Raw genomic sequence first — 25056 nt, forward strand, 5'->3', positions numbered from 1 at the left:
GTCCTCTAGAAGAGAAACCACTGCTCTTAACCACTGACTCACCTCTCTCATCCATATAAAATTATTTTTAATGCAAAGAATACCATAAACATCTTTTTTTTTTTTAATATCTCAAATATATAAATATGTTTCAGTGTGTTCTATTTTTTTTTTTAATTTTTATTTTGCAATACAATTCAGTTCTACATATCAGCCACAGATTCCCTTGTTCTCCCCCCTCCTGCCCCCCTCACCTTCCCCCCAGCCCGCCCCCCATTCCAATCTCCTCCAGGGCAAAGCCTTCCCCACAGACTGAGATCAACCTGGTGGACTCAGTCCAGGTAGGTCCAGTCCCCTCCTCCCATGCTGAGCCAAGGGACCCTGCATAGGCCCCAGGTTTCAAACAGCCAACTCATGCAATGAGCACAGGACCCGGTCCCACTGCCTGGATGCCTCCCAAACAGATCAGGCCAATCAACTGTCTCACCCACTCAGAGGGCCTGATCCAGTTGGTGACCCCTCAGCCATTGGTTCATATTTCATGTGTTTCCGTTTGTTTGGCTATTTGTCTCTGTGCTTTATCCGACCTTGGTCTCAACAATTCTCTCTCATATAAACCCTCTTAAATAATTATATTCATAACATAAATTGTGATAAAGATTTTAGAGGAACTCCTCCAACAGACACTTGATAGACATCTTTTTTGATTGTCATGAACCAATATTGAGAATTTTTATAGTCATATCATCAGATGGAATTGATCAGAATTGTTATTTATTACTTTTCCATTTCATGCCTATGTTACTATATTTCCAATTTAATTAGAATATCTTGGTGTGTAGTTTAATAAATTGGAACTCAAATATGCCTACTTATCTGATAAGCTACCAAATTAGAATTACTATAGCCAAATAAATTAGTATTTCTTGTAACTTCAGTATATTATTATAACTTGGAATTTGATGTGCAGATAAAACAAGAAGTATTCTCATTTTCTGTATATGATTTCCATATATTTTTGCCTTGCTATAGCTTGCATATGGAGACACCATCATACTCTCACATGTAATCATTTTGTCCTGTTGTTATAACCACTGTGGATTCATATGTGTAACTGTCCTGGTGTAATAAGAAAACATATTTTCCTTGTACTCATCCATTGCCTGATCTCATTGTTCTTAATGGGAGAGTAATGTTTTGTGTATATGTTGACTTTCTTTCCTTTAGAATGATAGTGAGGAGTAGTAGAACAACATTACATGGTATTTTATTTTCACTTTCTGAAGTCACTCAAAAAATTACCCACATTGAGTATAAATACATTCACATGAACAATACACTAATTATTTATTCATTTGTTTCCTCACACATCCAGTAGATTGTAGTGTATTTATTTATTTATTTATTTATTTTTTCGAGACAGTGTTTCTCTGTGTAGCTTTGCGCCTTTCCCAGGACTCACTTGGTAGCCCAGGCTGGCCTCGAACTCACAGAGATCTGCCTGGCTCTGCCTCCCGAGTGCTGGGATTAAAGACGTGCGCCACCACTGCCCGGCGTAGTGTATTTATTTTTATGTTTTACATCCCAACTAAAGTTTCCCCTCCCTCATCTCCTCCCAGTTTCTCCCCCAATTCCCCTCTTAAACCCCATCTACTCCTCCTCCACTGATTGTCTTCAAATACAGGTAGGCCTCTGCTGTGGGATGTATGGTAAATGTGTTGCTAATTAATCAATAAAACACTGATTGGCCATTGGCTAGGCAGGAAGTATAGGCGGGGCAAGGAGGAGAATAAAGCTGGGAAGTGGAAGGCTGAGTCAGAGAGACACTGCCAGCCGCCACGATGACAAACAGCATGTGAAGATCCTGGTAAGCCACGAGCCATGTGGCAAGGGATAGATTTATGGAAATGGATTAATTTAAACTATAAGAACAGTTAGCAAGAAGCCTGCCATGGCCATACAGTTTGAAAGCAACATAAGTCTCTGTGTTTACTTGGTCGGGTCTGAGAGGCTGTGGGACTGGCAGGTGAAAGAGATATATCCTGACTGTGGGCCAGGCAGGAAAACTGTAGCTACAAATGGCGTCCAACGTGGTGGCAAGAGTTTTCACCTAAAACCTGAGAAAAGATTCTAAAATGGAGCTAAAAACAGTTCCTAATTGTCTCTCTCAAATGAGCGGCAGCTGCCTGTTTGAGCTACTGGCGTGTTCCTAGCATGTGCACTGGACCTGCAGTATGGCGGGAATCAGGCCTCTGCAAGTGGCACATTAAGCTGCATGGTGGATTTAGCCTTTGCTGGTACAAAACAAAAAAAGAGGTTTCTGGTCTACACACTGCTTGGATAAAAGCATAGACCCACGATAGCTCCCAGAGCTGGTGGTAAACGTAGCCATGTTGGGAAGCTGAGGTGGGCAGAGCCAGCAGCCACAGCTGCTGCAGTTTAAAGCAATAGATTCACAATAAGACAGATTCAGATGTAATAGTTTACAATGTGTGTAAAATATATGTAGGCTTGAAAGAGATAAAAAAGGTGATATATACAGTTACAGAAACAAATACATAGTTTTTAAAAATAAAGTCTTTAAAGAGACAGTAAAGGTAGTATAAAAAATAAGCCACGTAAAAATGGTTATTACACAGAGAATCTGGATTGTGGTGTCTTTGGGATTTTTAACTGCAGAAAAACATTTGATTGTAAAAGCTGTTGAGTTATGCCAAAATGTATATTTTAAATGTACCTTGACTTCAAAATTTGGATATAAGGATATGTTACTTTGGAAAAGAGTCTCTGCTTTTGTTCCCACAGAAAGCCAGAGGCTATGGATTTGTTCAAGATTAAGATACATCAGGTTTGACCAGCCAAGACCCCCTGAAGGTCTCCAATGACACCATGGCCCAGATGATCCAACATCCAGAATGGTTTGAAGGCATCTGGCTCAGACGATACAGCCTCATGGACTATCCCATAATTCTAAAATTTTCTTTGTTTCCCCATAAGATACAGTGCCCCCTTCCAGCAGGAAGTAGTAAGAGAAGCTACGCCCAAATTCCCAAATTATATGTAATTTTACTTTGTTAAGGTTAAAACCTTCCTTTTTGAAAAAAAAAAAGGGGGGAAGTGCTCTGGGATGTATCGTAAATGTGTTGCTAATTAATCAATAAAACACTGATTGGCCGTTGACTAGGCAGGAAGTATAGGCGGGGCAAGGAGGAGAATAAAGCTGGGAAGTGGAAGGCTGAGTCAGAGAGACACTGCCAGCCGCCACGATGACAAACAGCATGTGAAGATCCTGGTAAGCCACGAGCCATGTGGCAAGGGATAGATTTATGGAAATGGATTAATTTAAACTATAAGAACAGTTAGCAAGAAGCCTGCCATGGCCATACAGTTTGAAAGCAACATAAGTCTCTGTGTTTACTTGGTCGGGTCTGAGAGGCTGTGGGACTGGCAGGTGAAAGAGATATATCCTGACTGTGGGTCAGGCAGGAAAACTCAAGTTACAGGCCTCCAACTGATATCAGCCAGCCAAGGTATACCATGTTACAGTAAGACTAGGCTCCTCCTCTTCTATTAAGGGGATAAGACAATTCTGTAGGAGCAATGGGTCCCAGAAGCAGGTACCAGAGTCAGTTCCTACTCTCAATGTTAGGAGTCTCACAAGAAGATCATATCACACAACTGTCATGTATATGCAGAGGGCCTAGGTCAGTCCCATGCAGGCTCCCTGGTTGTCAGTTCAGTCTCTGTCAGACTCTGTGAGCCCACATTAGTTGGTTTTGTAGTTTTTGTTTCTTGGGTTTTTTTTCAATATTTCTTTTCTGTTTTCTTTTTGGATCCTTGACCTCTCTTATGCCTACAATCCTTCCTCCCTCTCTTCCATAGGCTTTCTACAGCTTCACTTAATGTTTGTCTGTGGGTCTCTACGTCTGTTTCCATCATTTGCTGGTGGAAACCTCTCTGATGACAGTTGAACTAGACACTAATCTATGAGAATAGCAGAATATCATTAAGAATCATTTCATTGACTTTTTTCCAGTTGGGTTTGATTCCATCCTAAGTCTCTGGAGTATCCCACCATTGGGAATTGGTTCTCAGAGGTGATCTTTCTCTCAGAGTATAGGTGCCCTGCTGTGGCAATCATTAGTTGGTCACTGCTACAATTTCTGTGCCATCTTTACCCTATCATTTCTTTTTTTTTAAATTTAATTTAATTTTATTTTACAATAAAATTCAGTTCTACATATCAGCCACGGATTCCTTTGTTCTCCTGGCTCCCACTCCTCTCCCCTTCCCCCCAGCCTACCCCCTATTTCCACCTCCTCCAGGGCAAAGCCTCCCCCGAGGGACTGAGATCAACCTAGTAGACTCAGTCCAGGCAGGTCCAGTCCCCTCCTCCCAGGCCGAGCAAAGCAACCCTGTATAAGCCTCAGATTTCAAACAGCCAACTCATGCAATGAGCACAAGACCTGGTCCCATTGCCTGGATGCCTCCCAAACAGATCAAGCCAATCGACTATCTCACCCATTCAGAGGGCCTAATCTTGTTGGGGGCCCTCAGCCATTGGTTCATAGTTCATGTGTTTCCATTTGTTTGGCTATTTGTCCCTGTGCTTTTTTCAACCTTGATCTCAACAATTCTTGCTCATATAAACCTTCCTCTTTCTCATTAATTGGACTCCTGGAGCTCTACCCAGGGCCTAGCCATGGATCTCTGTATCCAGTTCCCTCAGTCATTGGATTGGGTTTCTAGCACAACAATTAGGATGTTTGGCCATCCCACCACCAGAGTAGGTCAGTTCGGGCTGTCTCTCAACCATTGCCAGCAGTCTATTGTGGGAGTATCTTTGTGGATTTCTGTGGGCCTCTCTAGCACTTTGCTTCTTCCTATTCTCATGTGGTCTTCATTTACCATGGTCTCCTATTCCTTGTTCTCCCTCTCTGTTGTTGATCCACTTGGGATCTCCAGCTCCCCCAAGCTCTCTTTCCCTTGACCCTCCCCCTTCGTTACCTCAACTCATGTCCATGTAGGACTGTGTTCTTCCCCTCATATTAAGGCTTGGTCAGGCAACCCAGTATGAGAAAGAGGTTCCCAAGACCTGCCAAAGTATCAACAACAAGCCCTGTTCTCACTGGTATGAGTGTCACAAATAGACCAAGTTATACAACAGTCACACATATGTAGAGACCTTAGGGTCTCAACATGAAGGCTCCTTTGCTGTTGTTTCAGTGTCTGTGAGCTCTTATGTGGCCAGGTTAGTTATATCTGTGGGTTCCTTTTTGATGACGTTGAGCCCCCTAGCTCTCATAATCTTTCCGTTCTCTCTTCAACAGGATTCCCAATGCAGACACCAGTGCTTGGCTATGAATCTCTGTATCTGCTTCAATTACTTACTAGATGAAGGCTCTCTGATGGCAACCAGGGTAGTCACCAATCTGATTACAGGAAATGGCCAGCTCAGGTTACCTATCACTATTCCTGTGAGTCTTATCTGGGGTTGGCTTGTAGATTCCTGGGAGTTTCCATTATACCATGATTCTACCTTATCCCCAAATGCATCCCTATCAAGACATCTCTTTTAGTACTCATACCCCAACTGGATCACTCATGTTCCAATTCCCACTCATCCCTAGTTTAACCGGGAGATTCTTCCTAGGAAAATCTATGCATCTCAGTTCTCTGTTGGGACCTCATTGGGACCTCTCTGGGGCTGTGGATAGGAACATGGTTATCCTTTACTTTAGTGCTAATATCCACTTATGAGCAATTAAATACTATGTTTGTCTTTCTGGATTTGGGTTATCATACTCAGGATGATTTTTTCTAGATCCATCCATTTGCCTTCAAACTTCATGACGTCATTGTTTTTAATAGCTGAGTAATATTCCGTTGTGTAGATATACCGCCACATACCTATGGACACCTGATTTTTTACGGAGGGACCAAAAATGTACACTGCAACAAAGAAGGCATCTTTTACAAATGGCTCTAGCATAACTGGATGTCAGCATGTACATGACAGCAAATATATCCATATTTGTGACTCTGCACAGAACTCATGTCCAAGTGGATCGAAGACCTCAACATGAATCCAGTTACACTGAACCTGATTAGAAGAGAAAGTGAGAAAGAACTCTGAATTCATTGGTACAGGAAACAGCTTCCTCAATATGAGACTAATAGCACAGACACTAAGACCAATACTTAATAAATGGGACCTCATGAAATGGAATAGCTTATCTAAGGCAAAGGAAACTGTCAATAAGACAAAATACCAGCCTATACAATGGTAAAAGATCATCACAAACCCCATATCCAACAGAGGGCTGATTTCCAAAATACATAAATAACTAAAAAATCTAGACATCGGAAAACTAAATAATCCAATTGAAAAATGGGGTAGAGACCTAAACAGAGAATTCTCAAGAGAAGGATCTCAAATGACAGGGAAACAAATAAATATTCAACATGCTTAGCCACCATGGAAATGTAAATCAAAATGACTCTGAGATTTTATCTTACACATGGCAGAATGGCTAAGACTTAAAACTCAAGTGGTAGCTCATGCTGGAAAGAATGTGGAACAAGAACACTCTTCTAACTGGGTGGTGGTGGCCCATGATTTTAATCCCAGTGCTTGGGAGGCAGAGCCAGGTAGATCTATGTGATTTCAAGGCCAGCCTGGTTTACAGAGTGAGATTCAGGACAGGAAAAAAACTACACAGAGAAACCCTGTCTCAAAAACCCACACACATAAAAAGAACACTCTTCTGTTGCTGGTGGGAGTGCAAATTTATAAGAAATAAATATGGTGGGAATTGATCTACTTGTAGACTCAACTACATCACTCTTGACTGTATAACCAAAGGATGCTCAATCATACTACAAGGACACTTGCTCAACTAAGTTCATAGCAACTTTATTCATAATAGCCAAAAATTGAAAACAACCTAGATATCCCTCAACTGAAGAATGAGTAAAGAAAATAGTTTTAATGGCTAAACTCTTGAAGTATGAAATTTCACTTATCATTTACTTTACTTGGGTCATGTGACACAGTTGTACAACCTCAACAACAAGATCATCCAAATGATAAAAATATAACAGAAAAGAAGAGAGTTTTGTGGGAAGGAACTCCACAGTGAGTGGTGAGACCAGTGATATTCTTTCACTAAGCTTTATCTTTCCATGTTAGGCCCATTTCAACATGATTACCTTAAGAACCAAGCCTTTAAACCACTAGAGTTTGGAAAGAAATGACATCTAATCATAGCAAATTAAGTCCACATCTCATGTACAAAGTTTGGTACAATGGCAAAAGGAAATATTGTTCCATTTTAATAATTTATATAAAAATTCATGAATTTCCTTCAAAAATTTATATGCAAAATAGTGTTTGGTGATTTTCAGACAACATACACCAATTGTATTCCAGTTGAAATAAAGGCAATAATATTAAGAAGAATATCTACTCAGTAGACAAATCCCCAACAATGCCTGAATTAGTTTTCAGTCTTGTTTGAAATTATTTGACAGAATTTACTTAAGCATGGAAGTGTTTAATTTTTTTTTCATAGCTTGAAGGTAAAGTCTGTCTTGGTTGGGAAGTCATGTGACATGATCTTGAGTCAACTGGTTCCACCACATCTGTGAGCAGGAAAGCAACAAATAAGAATGCTATTGTTTAGCTCATACTCTCCATTGTACTCAGTACAGAAACACAACCAAAATAAGTATTGCAACTGCATCATTCAATCCAAAATAATTCAACAAATCTGGAATTCCTGATAGACATTCTTTGAGTTTTGTTATCATATTTATGCTAACTCATATCAAATTGATAATTAACATTATGCACTACAATGACTTTGGTTTACGAACACATTTCTATGTGCCTCAACAAGATCCTTCAATCTACCTTGCACAATAACATCCCATACTATCCACCAGCTGTACAAACTTGCAGAAGTTTTTTGATTGGAGTCTAATATATATCTGGGATGTGAAATCCCACATTTAATGTTTCCACATATTCTAGTGAGGCTCCATTGTACATCCTGAGTAGGAATGTTGCTCTTAATGCCTGGGCATGACAAAGGAAAGTTGGAGAAATGATATGCTAGGATTATATGATAAACAGTATGCTAGAGGGAAAGAATAACTTTGTCATCAGAGGCATTGACTAGAACAAATTATAAGAAATAATCCCTAGGCATCCTCAAGACTCATGCTGTCCTGTCTCAACAACTCGAAAGCATGTACAAATATACTGGGCGACACAGATGGTGTGGATTACTATGTCATTCTGGATGTCAGTTTTATAGGCCCAGGCATCCTGATAATAGCTAGGCAACTCAAGCTGTAAGCTAGGGACATTTGAAACTTTTAAACACATTATTACATACAATGTTAAAGAAGTTTAATAAGAATCTTGAGTCCTTGATTGAGGAGAAAATATGGAGCATTAAATAATACCCACAAGCTCATATGACAGCTACAGCAACTGTGTATTTTCTGCAAATCTCATGAAATCCTAGAGCTACATATAGAAGACACCTTGTTCCATCTAAGGAAACCAATTCATCTTCAAAATGAGTGATACTTTCCTTTGATTACTATTTTTTTTTTTTTGGTTTTAGCCAAAACCTAGGAGTCAGTGTGTAGTATCTTCAGAGGCCAAGTCCAATCTTCAAAGTGAGTATCTAATATAAGTAAGAATAACTCAAATTTGGAGTCGGAGGTCCTAAACTAATAGCTATAATATACACACAGATGACATGGTTCAGAAATGTGCAGAACCTGTGTCTGGTGCTTCCATCTATCTGATCCTATATGCACCTTTTTTCTTACTTGATTACAAGAACAATTGTCTCCTAATGTCCTCCAACCCCTCTGGCTCTTAGAATCTTTCTGCCTCCACTTGTGTGGAGTTCCTTGAGCTCTGAGGGAAGGAAGGGATTTGATGTAGCTCTCCAACTTAGCCTTTCCACAAAATATCTGGCTGTGGGTCTCTGTATCTTCTCCCTTCTGCTGCTGGAGGAAGCTCTTCTGATGATGATTGAATCAGATACTGATCCATAAAGATAGCACATTATCCATGGGATTTATTTTATTGGATTTCTTTATAGACCAGTAGTCTTTGGTTTTACTACTGGTTTCAGAGCTGTCTAGTATCAGGTCCTTGACTATCCATTCAGTTATGAGTGTGAGTTCCATTGCAAGAAGTGGACCTTGGTCAAATTAGACATTGGTTTTCTATATCCAAAACTTCCCTGCCATCATTGCCCTAGCATATTTTGCAGGCAGGACACAATGTAGATCAAAGGACTCTTTATTGTAGGAGTGAATCGGTCTCTGACACTTATGCCTGTTTTGGGGATTTCCCCCTCCACTGTTAGGTTGCCTTGTCTAATTTCAATGTAATAATTTTTCTTTACATTATTAATTTTTTAAAATATTTGTCTCTTAGCTCTTAGAAGCCTTTTTTTTCTGATGAGAGATACAAGGGTAGTGGTTCTGAAAGGAAGGGTAAGTGGAGGAACAGAGTGAAGGGAAATCATAATCAAGATACTTTGCATGAAAAAGTATCTATATTCAAAAAAGAGAAAGAATAACCAAGAAAAACTAGTAAAAGATGTATGCATCCTAATGTAATGTTCTACATCATCCCATAAAAAATGCCATAAGTTATGGAATAGAGCCTCTGCTTTCTCATTATTTCTGAATTTCATTTGTAATTACTGTGGATAGTAGGACAAGTTGACTCTTCTTTAATACTCAGGTTGTTATGGAGGAAGGATTTTTGAAACCTAAGAGAATGTCTAAGTTAGAGAACAATGTGTGTGTGTGTACATGTTTTTATGTAAATGTGTACATGTATGTAAATGAGTGTTTATTTGCAGGAGTATATGTAGGATGTGAGGGGCATGATCAATAAAGAAGTAGGAAAATGAGAAATTTTCCTTTTCTTAACATTATGTTTTTAGTGAAATAGAATAATATCTGGACCCTTTCCCTATCCTTCCTACAGTCACTGTCACTCTTCACAAGACCTGATTTTCAAGGTAAGAGACCCTTAAATTTTATTATTTTTGTTACATATGGATGTATATATGTCATGTAAATACAAAATACTTGGTCCAAAAATGAACTAATTAATTTATGTAAATTCCTCTTTATCCCATATCAAATTAAAGTGAATCATCATTTAAATACATGTCTATATACTCTCTATTGTAATGATTTAGTATGGAACACAACCTTACTGTATAAGTTATACTGGAAAAGCTATATTAGATATTTTTATATAAAATTCAGACTAATGCATAGCTATGATCCAATTCAACAACAAGCATGGCTATAAAGAAGGAAACTAGCCTTACAGATATAGTAATGTCAGGTCAACAAAGTCCATGAGAACTGAGACCTGGGCCAAATTTTAAAACTCTACTTCGTAGTTTATTTTCTGCTTTTACTCATGAGACAAAGTACATATTTTGACTTAAAATTTGAGAGTCAAAATGTCAGTGTATTCTTGTTGGGAAGTATGTTCTAATGATAAAGGAAAACTTAATGAGTATTTTCAATTTTAAGATGCACATTTCCAAACTTTTGAAAAGTATTTCTCTCAGGTCTTAACAAAATAATGAAGCACTTTGGAGCAAAGATGCAAAGAAGCAGCCCTGCACTGGAGGCCAAGATACAGAACACCTCCACTGCAACCATAGCCTTGCCCTTTGTGCTATGGTAGACAGGGAGGAAGGTAACCCAGACACTACAGAACACCAGCATGCTGAATGTCAGGTACTTGGCTTCATTGAATGTGTCAGGAAGATTCCTAGCCAAGAAAGCTACAGTGAAACTTCCCACGGCAATGGAGCCCAAGTATCCCAGAACACAATAGAAGGCAATAATTGACCCTTTGTTACAGACAATCAAAATGTGTTATTTTTCAACATGTATATCAACATCAACAAATGGTGGGGAAGTTCCCAGCCAGATCCCACATAGAATCAGTTGAATCACAGTGCAAATTGGAATGATGAAGTTAGGTGCCCCTGACACCAGCAGCCACCTCATCCTTCTACCTGGAGTTGTAACCTTGAAGGCCAGTACTACTATAACTGTCTTGGCCAAGACAGTAGAAGCAGCCACAGTGAACACCACAGCAAATATGGTCTGCTGCATGAAGCATGTGGCCATATTGGGTTGGCCGATTAAGAGCAAGGAGCAGAGAAAGCAAAACATGAGGGAGATGAGTAGAACATAGCTCAGAGCTCGGTTGTTGGCCTTGACTGTGGGAGTGTCCTTGTGCTTCAAAAAGATACCCAGTACAAAAGCTGTGAGAATAGAAAAACACAGAGCCAAGCAGGCCAGAGACATTCCCAAGAGGTCTTCATAACCCAGGAACACCACCACTTTTTTGATTTCCTTCAGGGTTGGCATACTGATCATCAGGGCACTTCAGACACTGATCCATGTCTAGTACAGGAATAAATGTATCATTAGGTTTAATATTTCTTGTTATTTTACAGGATATATTATATTAATGCATTAAAAATTCTTCTGAATTAGCCTTTTTTTTTTGTTTTTTTCAAGACAAGGTTTCTCTGTGTAGCTTTGGAGCCTGTCCTGGAACTCACTCTGTAGTCCAGGCTGGCCTCGAACTCACAGAGATCCACCTGCCTCTGCCTCCCAAGTGCTGGGATTAAAGGCATGCACCACCACCCAGCAGTTAGCCTTATTTTCTTGAGGTAGACATAAAGTTATTTTTTTTAAGAATTAATAGCAATAACAAAATCTAATATTTTAATGCACAACTTTGAAAGTCTGTCTTTTATCATTTACAGTCAAGACATTTTAGTTGTTCATCAGAATTAATTAACATGTGACAGAATATTGTTTACACAATAAAAAACCTTATTGAGTACAATATAGAAACACATATTTATTCTTAACAATTCAGTAGATTATAAAGTATAAAATCATAAAAGCAGGTTCTTCCATGGATAACTTTTGTCTATCAGCCGCAAGGCAAGTACTAATACCAATGGCCTTTTGTAACTGCTTGTGTACTGAAACACAAGGCCACATGAATAATGTCAGGGAAAGCAGAAGATTCATGAACCATTTACCACCTAAATTTTCTACATGTTAAATTTATCCCATTTATTATTAGGTTTCTTATGTATTTTGGTAAGAAACAGAATCTACCAGTTTACTAATTTCTGTAAGTTTGGACCATAATAGAAAAATATTTATTGAGAAAACAACATGAAGGAGATACTTTCCATATTTTTAAATTAAACAATTTTATTCATTTATTTCACTTCCAGACCACAATTTCCCTTCCCTTCTCTATTCCCATTTCTTTCCCACAGCTCTCTCTGTACGCCAAATCCATGTCTCCTCTGTTTCTCTTCAGGAAGGGGCATGCCTTCCATGGGTACCAAAGAAGCTTGGCATATCAAGATAAGGTAGGACGAGGTTCTGCCCCTAAGGACATAGATAAGGCACACAATAAAGGATAGAAGGAAGAAGAGCTCTCTTCCACCCATATCATGTAATTTATAACATCATATTTTTCAACTGCATTCAATTGAGTGGATCAACAGAGCAAACTTAATGTAACAATATTATCCTTATTATGAGTCTTTCCATTCATGACTGTATGTCATTACCAATTACGTTTGTTCTCTCATATTTTAATATGTAGTATTATCCAAACAATTGTACAAAAACGTTCATATTCTTTTATTTTTCTAATCATTTTATATTATTATTTGCTATAAAATATTTTATTTTCATTATTTGAAAATATACAAAAGCAGTTACCAATTTTAAAAAAAAATGGTACATTATTTTTATTTTCAATTACTCAAAAGTTAATATATGTAAAACATAGTTTTCATCAATTTATTTTTTACTTAGTATTCCATGAAACTGTTTTTCCCATTATTTGCTTGGTCCTCTACAAAATATGTTTAATATTTCAATAGAATTATTTGTATGTAAACTCTGCATGAATCTCGATGCTAATGATGTTTAAATTATTTAGAACAATTTATATTCTCTTCTGCAGATTAAATAAAACAGTAATTTTAATTTTTAAGTTTGTGTTACTACTCCCAAAGCAATTAATTCCTTTTTTCAGTTACCTGCTATGGTACTTATAACATCACTATTAAATGTCCCCTGGGTGCCTTGTCACTAAAAAGATATACCCACCTATTCAGTCTGAAAAGCTTGCATGGATACTTGTTTTCATTATTGAAATGTTAAAATAAATGTTTCTATTTGGAATTCTATATGTTGTCTATAAATTCATCTGTGGACTAGTCGACAAACGAAAATACAACCAAACAACTGACAGCATGATCTACACAGGACACATGAAAAACTGCATGCCTCTTAATCAGGAAGCATCATCCATGATCATCTACAAATTATCACAAATCTCATAGATGCTATGTAAATAAGAATGTGCAGATCCCATGTCTTAGGAAAGAAGAAAAAGTTAGATATATTATGAAGGACTAGTTTCCTGGCTAAGATAAATGCTGCAGTGATATTTAGTACTCTAAATCAGTTTCCAAATGAAACTACTATGTGAATAGGTGCTGAAGTAATGATTCAAGTATGTGTCTCAGGACACAGGTTGTGATGCTCAAAGGCAGAATTGCTGCTCATTTGATTACATGATGAAATTTATCTTTTCAATTCCCAGAAGCTGTTATTGAGACAACAGAAGTTAACTAATCTAATGAATCTGTTGGTATGTTGTATATTTACCTGACATATTGGAAATTTCATTCTCTGGGCATGGGATACAATCAAAAGAGCAGACAGCCTTTCCCTGCTGAGGGGATTTTCTGAATCCTGGACTGCAAGGCACACTGCATATTGAGGATGGAATCTGAGAAAGATAACAAATGGAATATAATGAAAAAGTCTTATCTACTTGGAAATAGTGATAGAAATTTAGAACATGGTACTATTGAAGAGCACCCTTTTACAAATATGGAATTAAATTAAAAAGTAACATTCATTTTATATTGTAGTTATATATTGTAGATGTAATATGATTTATATAATGATAAACTTGTATGTATATGTGTGTGTTTATTTTTAATCAATATTTATCTATCTATTGCATACATAGACACATAGACATATTAATATGTAGCTATGATGTTGGAAGACATTGCTGTCTGGTAAATGTCAAAGCTTCCCCATGGCCTGACAGCTTATCTCAATAGCTCCATAATATGGGGCTCTCTTCCTCCAGAAGAATTTCCTGACCCTACCTGCCCTTATTTGGGAATATACCTGAGCCTGTATGACTGAAAAGATATCTTTAAACCACAAGCATGTCTCTAAAGCAGATGCTGATTCATCTTTGGTTTGAACCTTGGCACAGAATCATTCTAGAAGATTTGTGCTAGGAGTTCTGCTATAGAACACTCTTGCCACGTACTAAGCCTTGTGATGAGTTTGCCACTTAATGCAAATTGTCATTTCTTTCCAGGCTCCCCAGTCTTATATATTCCTTATATTCTAGAAGAAAGTTGAGCTGATTCATCGAAGTCTGTCTCCTGAAGAGCTGTCTCTGCTCATGCTCAAGGGTCATGTACAAATATTTCTGTCAGAGCTACTGACTTGGCCCCCTCAATTTTGTGGCCCACTAGCCAAGAAGAAAAGAAGACCCCTCACAATTTATGAATATTCATACTACTGAAATAAAATATGTTCTGAAAAAAATCTAGAAATGCGAGAAATAAGTTAATGACTATATTTGAAAACACTCTATCTCAGGAGGGTGCTGAAGTCAACCTTGAGATTTTGGTTACTTATGTTGCATGTAGAGTTGTTCAAGTAAGTCCAACAAACCTGACTAAAGTCTATGTTCCACTTTATCATCTCTTCAGACATATACAATTGTTGACCGTGTAGCAAATGTTTGGAAAACTTTCCTATTTTCACCTTAAGTCCAAGATTAGGCAAAGTCTCAGTGCTGTAGTAAATGTCATACTCCACATCTTGGTTTACTTTCTGATTCATGTTCACATGGTCTCCAATAGGATTTATAAATTGTATGTTCTTCAGGAAATGGACCATCTGAAACATTTATTATGTTAGTTTCAAGTATGCCTACACATTTGAAGAAATATTTAGAAGTGTAGATTACCACTAATTATTGTTAATCTGTCTAGAAATGTGACATCATACCAAATACTCATAGAGTAGATGAAAAAATCTAAATAGGGATAATAACATTATTATTATGGAAATACCACCTTCTCACTGATGTTAATTATTTAACACTTGCCCACCTGAATGATATTCCTGGAGAGTAGAGAGATATTACCACATTATTTCTTCCAAATGTTACCTGATAATTAGCCAAGGATTGAGGTCATTGGTATGTTAAAAAAAAGTGTTGAAGAATTACTTGCTGTTATTCAGAATCTATTGAGTTAATTGCTGACCAACATTTTGATCACTTAAAAAAACATTCAGCTTCTTATTGGCTTTCAAATTTTGATGGAAAGAAATACATTACTATTTCAAATATTAAAAGCATGTATATGTGTAAGAAATATTATGGGAAACATTCTTGGCATAGATCATGGATATCTGTCTGTGTCAGTGTTGGCTGGATTAATGTTTATAAATAATAAATTTCCCATGAAATTCTGTCTAATGTACACAATTGTTGTGTATGATAGAAATGATCATGGAATTCTTGGAGAGAACCTACATTATCTATTATGAAATTATATTTATGATACTACATTTCATTCATTGGAATATATATTACCTGCCAAGAGTCAAACTCCAGTTTTTCCCCAGAATACTTTGACAATGTATCTATCTACTTCTTGTAGCAGCATCTCATGGAGTGCATGGGCCACAGCATACACAGTATTGTATAGGACATAACCTGTACCACTCATGGACATTTCAAAATGTTGCTGGAATAACCACTGCTGTCGTTTTTCTATTGAGCAATTCTTAAGGTTCATAGAATTAAATGAAGTCAGAGAACAATTAAAATAAATCCACCATAATTTGGCAGAGGAAATTGGATTACTATACCTGGAATCATGTACTTTCTCAATAAATGTTCTAAAACCAGACAATTCAGAAAAGTGAAGTAAAAATATAAATGTCCCATAGAAAGAATCAAGAAGTAATCTGCCATTATGTGTGATCATATCCCACTGTGAAGTAGTGACCCAGATCCTCTTAAGGTTTGATAATCTGTAGAGTCTAAGGTTAAGTTGCAGATGAGAGTCTTTGTCTCCATAAATGATAACAACTTTGGCTGATGATGTTGTGATCTCATTATAATAGATATTTGTATTTTTCTGGAATAATATTTTATCTTCCATGATAATATGCACAAAGGCTAAGCAAGCACTGTTTCTTTGCATCTCTCTTCTCAATTCTGAGAGAAATTCAAGTCCTAGGTCATCATCTGAAATGATTGCTCCAACCCAGTTCCATCTGAAATATATCACCAAAGACACCATGGACAAAGGCGGAGATGTGTCCTTAGGAGCCATCTGGTAGAGATGTGGAAACTGTTCACGTCTGCTCAGGAGAGGATGAAATGGTCCATAGTAAAGCTGAAAGACAATTAATTGAAGAAGGCAGAATACATAATGATCAGTCTAAAACTAATTGTGTTCATCATAACCTGAAAATATTAGAGCATGTGGATTTTCATCTCATTATTAAATCTTATGTAATTTCTTGTGAATATCTTAAAAAGTACAGATGAGTTAAATCTGCTACTAAAATACTTCAAATTTCTCCTTGCCTTAGGTCTATTTATGCTAAAGTACTGGTATATGTCAATGCTTTCTGAGTATATATGCTTTGAATTCTATGCATCAAAGTACACACATACATACTTTTTTCTTTAATCAGCCTTGGTATCTGAAAATCAGGATGAAAGGAGCCAATGTTTCATTAAAACTAACTCACCCATGCTTACCTCTGGTTTATTTGTGATGTACAGGAGTGGTCCAAGCATAGCAGATGATAACCATATCGGACCTGTAAGTGTGATTAAATATCTTCTCTGATTTATACAGTAGTAGTTAGGAAGAAATTCACCTAATTTTGTGGATAAACTATTCATTCTCCAATCATCCAGGAGGCTACATTCAACTTTAACTAACAGAGAAACGTTGGGTAAAATGTGAGGGTCTTTGTTGATATTTTCAAGAGCAAAATAAAGAGACAAAATCAAGTGGATATTTTTATATGTCAACCTGAAAAGAGAACAAACAGATCGTTAGAGATGAGGCTCCAAATGTAACATTAAATTAAATCAATAGGGTTTTTTTGTTGTTGTTTAGTTTTTTGTTTTTTGTTTTTTTGAGTTAGGGTTTCTCTGTGTAGTTTTGGTGCCTGTTCTTGATCTCTCTCAGTAGACCAGTCTGGCCTCAAACTCACAGAGATCAGCCTGGCTCTGCCTCTCGTGCAGATCCTCTGATATCAATAATGGTGAGGGTGAGTGAACTGGCTTACATCAGTAATGATGTTGGTGAACACCCTAACTGTCAACATAGAGCCTTTATCCAGTAACTGATGCAGAGATCCACAGCCAAGTACCAGGCTGAGCTCCAGGAGTCCAGGCGAAGAGAGAGAAGAGGGATTCCTTGAGCAAGGGCATCAAGATCATGATGGAGAAATGTACAGAGACTACTCATGGGAACTCATGAACTGTGGACCAATAGCTGCGGATCCTCCATGGGACTGGATTAGACCCCCTGCATAGGCAAGGGAGTTGTGTAGCTTTACCTGCTTAAGGACCCCCTGGTTGTGAGATCAAGATCCAACCCTTGTGCATGTGTGTGTTTTTTCAAGCCCAGTGCCTCTGGTGAGACACTTTACACAGCCTTGGTGCAGGGGGAGGTTTTTGGACCTGCCACAACTGAGTGTACCAGGCTCTGCTGACTCCTCATTGGAGGCCTTGTCTTGGAGGGGTTGAGTTGGGGCCTATGTTGGGGCAGAAGGCGGAGGATGTGAAGAGGTAGGGGAGGGGGATCTGTTGTTGATATGTAAAATGAATAGAAAATTTCTTAATAAGTAAAAAAGAAAATCATATGTAACAATTTGTTAATAATTTGTTTCACTGTCTCTTTTTCTTTTATTGTTTAAGATTTTGTTTCCTCTTGTATATATTCTATTGCTTGAGGACAATGTTCCATATCTGAGTGCACTAACCCATTCTGTTGTTCTACAGCTAGTAATCAATTGAATGAATAGTATATTTGCCCTAGAATTTGTGGTTCTAATGCTTGAATAATTTTACTCTGAAGTTTTCTATTCTTTTATTCCTTAAACTTTTCTGTTGGATTCAGAAATAACCAAGCCTGAATTGTTTTTTAGTGCTCTGCCTTTTGGATTGGATTTTATTGATGTATGGTATTTCCAGTTTTAAATTTGAATTCTCTAGTTCAAGCAACAAAGTTACTATTCTATGACATTAATAACTAAAATTGCTAAAATCATTTTTTCCAAATAAAGTTTCAGAATTTATAATTCTTATTCTTATAGATTCAGGTCATCAATTTCCATGAACTCTTACTATCCACTCATCTTTCATTTAAAGGTTTCTATATCGTATCGTTGACCAATTAGTGATTTACATACTTTTTAAAAATCATTTTCAAAGTAACATCATCAATATTTCCACATTTCCTAATATGACTGATGACCAGTTCTGGATTTTCATTTTAATCTATGGATAATCTGGAGTAAAACTGAATATTATTTCCCCTTCAATTCATCACTTGCCTTCTGCTCCAAAGCATGAATGTGATAAGGTACTGTCAAACTTGAACACTGTTTATTTTCTAGACCAAAATTTTTTTGCCACCATTTGTTTATAAGCTAAAGAAAATTCCTTTAACATCAAGATTTCTATTGGCTATCCCTACTGGGATAATCCTCATTTCTTATCTAGTTCCATTCCTCTGTGTTTTTTTTTTAGGTATCTCTTGCTTTATTTGAAGTCATGAATTTGCTAATTTATGTAAAACATTTATACATATATAACAGAAATAATCTAGACACAAATCTCATTCACCACAAAAAATGGTCAAGTATAGATTAATATTGGCCATTAATTAATTCTTGAAAGGGAAGACTCAGTTTTCTTTAAGAGTATGACCCATAGTGGATCATTCATTTCCCAGTGGAAGGACTCATGTGCAAAATTAATCAGAAGCACAAAATATACTTGGTGGCTTAATAAGAAAGAGTGGTGGAGAGGAGCAATTACCGTCAAATTACATTATACCAAACACTTAACCAACTAATAAAAATTGTGCCTTATGCAATTAGCTTCAAATCATGCCAGCTTTATATGAGTTCACAATTTTGGAGATTTAACTTTATGTGGATGCAGTTCAATTGCTATTCCTGGCAGCACTATGCATCTAGATTGGAGAGAGTGAAGGCCAGATCATTTACATAATGTCTTGGGTACACAAGAGAAAATAGTAGAAAATAAACTAAGATTCTACAATTCCAACATAATATCTTATCCCCATATCAAGTGTGCCACATATAAACAGTGTTCAAGAATTTTAGTGACCTCAAATCAAATCTATAATAATTCTTAATATATAAAAAAAAATACAGTCTCTCAGCTGCGATTGGACCAAGAGAGCCTTCATCAGTAACACATGGAAGCAGATGCAGAGAGATCCACAATCGAGCACCAGACCAAGCTCAGGGAGGCCAGTTGAATAGAGGAAGAGGGATTATAAAGAGCAAGGGGGGTCAAGATCATGATGCGGGAAATCTACAGAGACAACTGAACCAATGTCAAAGGAACTCATGAACTTTGGACTGCTGTGGAACTTGCAAGGCACTGGACTGGACCCTCTGCATTCCAGAGACACTTGTGTAGCTAGGTATGTTCGAAGGGGCCCTGGCAATGTCATCAGGGTCTATTTCTGGTGAATGAGCTTGCTTTCTGAATCTCATTATCTATGGTCGGACATCTTGTCCACCCTTAGTGCAGTGGGGAGATGTTTGGTCCTCCCTCAACTGAATGTACCAGGTTAGCTGTCCCCCCCATGGGAGAAGTTACCTTGTTGGAAGAGGGGATGAGGGATAGGGGGGTGAAGGCAGTTTGGGGGAATGGAGGGTTAGGGAGTGGAGTTATGGGGGAGGAGAGGGAATGGTAGGAGGTGTGAGAAGGGGATCTGTGATTAGTATGTAAAATGAATTTAAAAAATTAAAAATAATACATACAATATACTACCTTTCTTTCATCAATCAATCCAATCACAGGTTCTAGTGAATTACTGAAGCCACAATGGAAAAAGCATCTGATTAGTCACAGAAATTCTGATTATGTGTGTCATCAAAAGAGTTGGAATGTGTAAAATCTAATTTATTATATTCTACACCAAAAATGCTGATTATACTCTGAAGTATCTGGGCAGACTGGTCAACTAATAATCATTTGTAGTGATTGCATTTTGAAAACTGTGCTATATAACATGAATGAAAATATTTCTTAATTAAAAAAAGAAAGAAAAACCAAAACAAACAAACCAAAAGAGATTAACTCTAAAACTCTTCCAGAGACAACATGAAGCTCAAAATCCAGCAAAGCTTATAACTTCATTCTTACTGGCATTAGAAAACATTTTTAAGACATTTGGTAAATTTGAGATGTCTTTGGCCAAGTCATGAATAAACATGTAAGTGAAGAAAAATGGCTGGTGGATTTCATTATAAAACAAGGAGGCTTCACTGAAGATGATGAATGTGTGACCTTCTGTGTGGTTTTTCTGGTATTTTTTCTAAAATCTGCTGTGTAAAAATTTATATCTTGTTAAAACAAAAAGTTTTTGATATTATTTTTTCAACCACTTTTTTCTTGTTTGAGAATTTCATGCACGTGTATAGTATGTTTGTCTATACCTTTAACTCAACTTCCTTTCAATTTGAATTTGCCATCTCTAATTGTTTGAAATTAACTACTGTCTCAATATAATAATAAAGTTAAATTAAAACTGGAAAAAAGAAAACTATGGGTGCCTAATATTGGTCTGGTATATTGAAGCAATTCTTCAATTCATATTTAAAGTGAACTCAGCAAACATTTCATTTTAATACTATAGTTTGTCACAATATCAATTACTAATGTTCTACAAGGCCCATGAAAAGAAGCAATGACTAGGGTTGTCACATATTGACATATGCTACAGGCAAACATGTTTACTAAAAACACATAAACATTTCTTCTGGGATCCAATAAAAATCAAATTCAAATGGCATTTACCTGATGTGTAATCTCTCATTGAATTAAAAGATTTAAAATAAAACAGAGGATGTTAGAGAGTGTTTCTTTCAGTGTTAGATTACAAAACTGAGGGATAAACACACTAATTTCTAAGATATTTTAGCAAATTATAAATGCTAAAAGTTTGAAGTTGCTAATGAACAAAAAGGGTGAAATTTTTAAAAATAAGTTCATAGGATATAGGGTTCGCTAAAAATAGTATAAGTATTTGGGCAGAATGCCTATTCATAACATAAAAATTTAAACTAGATAAACATTTGAAATATATATGAATATATATTGTGTATATGCGTATGAATGTGTATATATGTATATATTAATACATATATACCATAAACTACCTGTATTATACTTGTGTTTGGAAATGAATAGTTTACTTGCTTTACTATAAAATTAGACCTCAATTCAACTTAACAAAGGAACATGTAGGTAACTTTTGCTCAATTTTTTAATTTTTACAACATCATTTTCTTTATCTATTATGTTCTTTTTAATGATACAGCATATGAACAGAGATAATGCATGTTTAGAAACATTCTTCTACAATGTTTTATGTTATAAATATATACTTCAAAGAGTATCGGATAATTCAATGCCTTTTTTTGAACAAATGTTCATTTACATGTAAAAAATCATGAATGGGATCAGTACCATTTAGCAACTTTTGTATCTCAGTTGCTTTTATGCCTATGTTATCCATTTCTTGCCTTAACGATTATTCCAGTAATCTTAATGAGAGAGATCATGTCATTGAGGAGTGTTTAGCCATAAACTGATGGGATTTTAGAACCAATAAAAAAAAAATTGCAAGTTCTCTCATCTCTACTTCCAAGAAGACAGTTTCTCTCCAACTTCAAGAACTCTAGTGACTGGTAGAGATACAACAAAACTGTGCCTAACTTGAGTGAAGATTTTCTCATTCATGCTCTATTGAACCTCCTCTTAGAGATTTTTAAAATTTGTTTGTTATTTTGGACTCTGAGTCATCACTCTCATGTGCCTTTCAATGTGAAAATTGCTTTGTCAAAGTAAAAAATATGTGATGTCACTTGAAGTCATTCCTCATTGTCCTTCATAGCTATGGTTATGTTTTACCCGGAGACCAGTTTTATTGCTGTTCTTCATTATTTCCTTAATCTTCTTGAAAATTTCTCTCCTCTGTTCCATGATCCTAAACATCATCCTCTGCTATGAATTGCATTCATCTGTGTGTTCTTAATAAATGAATATAACTTTTGTCTCAAATATTAAAACTTCATTGTGGTATTCCTCACAGAGAGTACAGTGCCCATCTTGTACAATGTTGATTACCACATATTTAGAATGTTACTTGTGACGATTTGCTTAGCATGCTACAGGAGACATTGCTACAATTATCCAATCCAAATATCAAATCCAGTACACATCACCAATCCAGTTAAATTGTGGTCAAATCTAAAAATCTACAATATGCTGTATATATTACCACAACATATGAACACACTCTTTATAATTGGGAAAAAAGGAAAAGAGAAACAAATGTGGAATAAGTGTCAGAGATTAAAGTTATGGAGCAGAGAATCGAGACATGAAAGTAAAATAAATAGTAACAGACCATATTTGTATTTAACAGATTTCTTTCAAATTGTGGCATGTGCTACAGACAACAATTTTCATTCTAGCACTTGGCAAGGCTAATATAAAGTCAATATTTATAGTGCCATACTATAGTTGAGATTTTCTTTGGGCTGCCAGCCAAAAAAAAAAAAATGACAGGGAGAAGTATTAATTATAAAAACTCAGCCTTAACTTAGGCTTGTTTCTAACTAGCTCTTATAATTTTAACAAATTTCTGTTAATTTACTTTTGTTAATTTACCATATTTCTGTAGTGCCCATCTTGCTTGCTCTGCATCTTCTGGCATCTCTGCCTTCTTCCTCCCAGCATCCTGCATACCCAAAAATCCTACCTAGACATATTGGACATTTTGCTTTTTTTCAAAGAATAAAATTACCACAGTGAATGATTTTTATGTTTTTATGCTTGATTTCAGCTGCAGGAGTCATACAGCACAGCAGTTTTGAAATGATGACATAAACAACATTTGAATAAAAATGCAGTATTCTTTTAAGAAATGTAGCCATGAAGCATTTAAGAAATACCAAATTGGGCATTCCATCATGATGGAAAAACACTAGCACAACACTTAAAGAAAAATTTACTCAACCTCAAAGAAATGGACTCCTGTCAATGACTTGGATTATGTTTCTTGGAAAAATCACTTGACAACATACAATAGGCATTGCCAATATAGAGGAAATCTCTCCAGAAGAAATATAGATAGGGTGTATCATTCAACTTTCAGCCTGAAAAATCTGACTCTAAAAAGATGAATCAGATAACCATTAAATCACCTGAAAGAGGGTAATAATCAGCATGAAAAATAAATTTTGGTCATGTACTAGATGGGAAGGTAGGGCAAAACAGACAGAAAACTTGGAGAATGATGTTTTGACCAAACTTGGGCCTTCTAAATATTATATTGATGATTAATCAAAAACAAATAAATGAAAGGCACTTACTTCTTATCTAGATTCCTGGTTAAATATTCATTCTTGATGTGACTATGCTTTGTGTAAATAGAAAAGAAACAATCAGTGTCTTTATCTTCACCCCAGGTATTCAGATCTTTAAATCTCAGAAATCACCTGGGACCCACCAAACTGCAGAAAAGGAAGGAAAGCCTCAAGACCAAGAAGAAAAATGTCAAATAGAACATCTCGATAATGTCACCAAGACTAGAACCTAGATACAAGTGTAAATAAGCAGAGTTTCACAGAAAACCACGTTTCAAACGTGCCTGTACACACATGTGTCTCTTTTTCTGCTCTAGTAGTCAGAAGTGTATTTTGGTTTCCTGATATAATTCTTCTCAGCTTATTATTCTCTGGAGAAGTCTTAAACATTCTTAGGCTTCAGGGTCTGCATCTGAGTTATTATGCTCAGGTGCAAGAAAATTTCAGTAATTCTATTTAAGTAATTATCTTCATTTCCACATTCCTGTGATTCCATCCACATCAGTAGACATGAAGGCCCCAGGCTAGATTCGTCCTGAGCTATCTATGTAACCACCCTAATCCACATGATCTCTTTTCTTATCAACATGTCAAATATTTGAAGCACATACATTGCATTAAAAATTCCAAACCAAGTATGTTATAGAACTTATTTTAGTGAGAGTTAACTATATGTAAACAAGTATTACATCTATGCATGTTTATGAGATGGTACGCTTTATCACCTATTTGGTTTCCTGATGTCCACAGAGCATGCAATTTAACACACACACACACACACACACACACACACACACACACACACTCACACACACACACTGAGTGGCCACAGGCAACACAAAATCTCCCACAGTTGCAGAGTTAAGAGAACCAATAATCATCCTGAAATCATAAATTTCAAATAGTATCTCAATATCAATGCAGAAAGTAAACAGCTTTTTTATAGCTCTATTCATTGGCTGAGCCTCAGTTCTAATTAATTGATATCTCATGATCATACACTTCTATATCTACAGTGTTGGTTATTCACATTATTTTTTTCTACTACCCATAATTTATCCATATTTTTTAATGGCTTCTATGTGAATAAAACAGTAGAGATCTTGGTTTCTTTTCTTTTCCGTATTTGTTTGGTGAGTTGGTATTTTTGTTTTTATTGAAAATAACTCCTTTTCTCACAAAATA

At 36.4% G+C, this 25056-nt stretch overlaps 1 pseudogene; it reads right to left on the reverse strand.

The window, feature by feature from the left end:
* Nucleotides 1-10545: 10545 nt before the first annotated feature.
* On the reverse strand, nt 10546-24077 carry LOC131902227 (vomeronasal type-2 receptor 116-like; annotated as a pseudogene).
* Nucleotides 24078-25056: the final 979 nt, after the last annotated feature.

Source organism: Peromyscus eremicus, chromosome 1 (genome assembly GCF_949786415.1).
Source record: "Peromyscus eremicus chromosome 1, PerEre_H2_v1, whole genome shotgun sequence".
NCBI classification, from domain to species: domain Eukaryota; kingdom Metazoa; phylum Chordata; class Mammalia; order Rodentia; family Cricetidae; genus Peromyscus; species Peromyscus eremicus.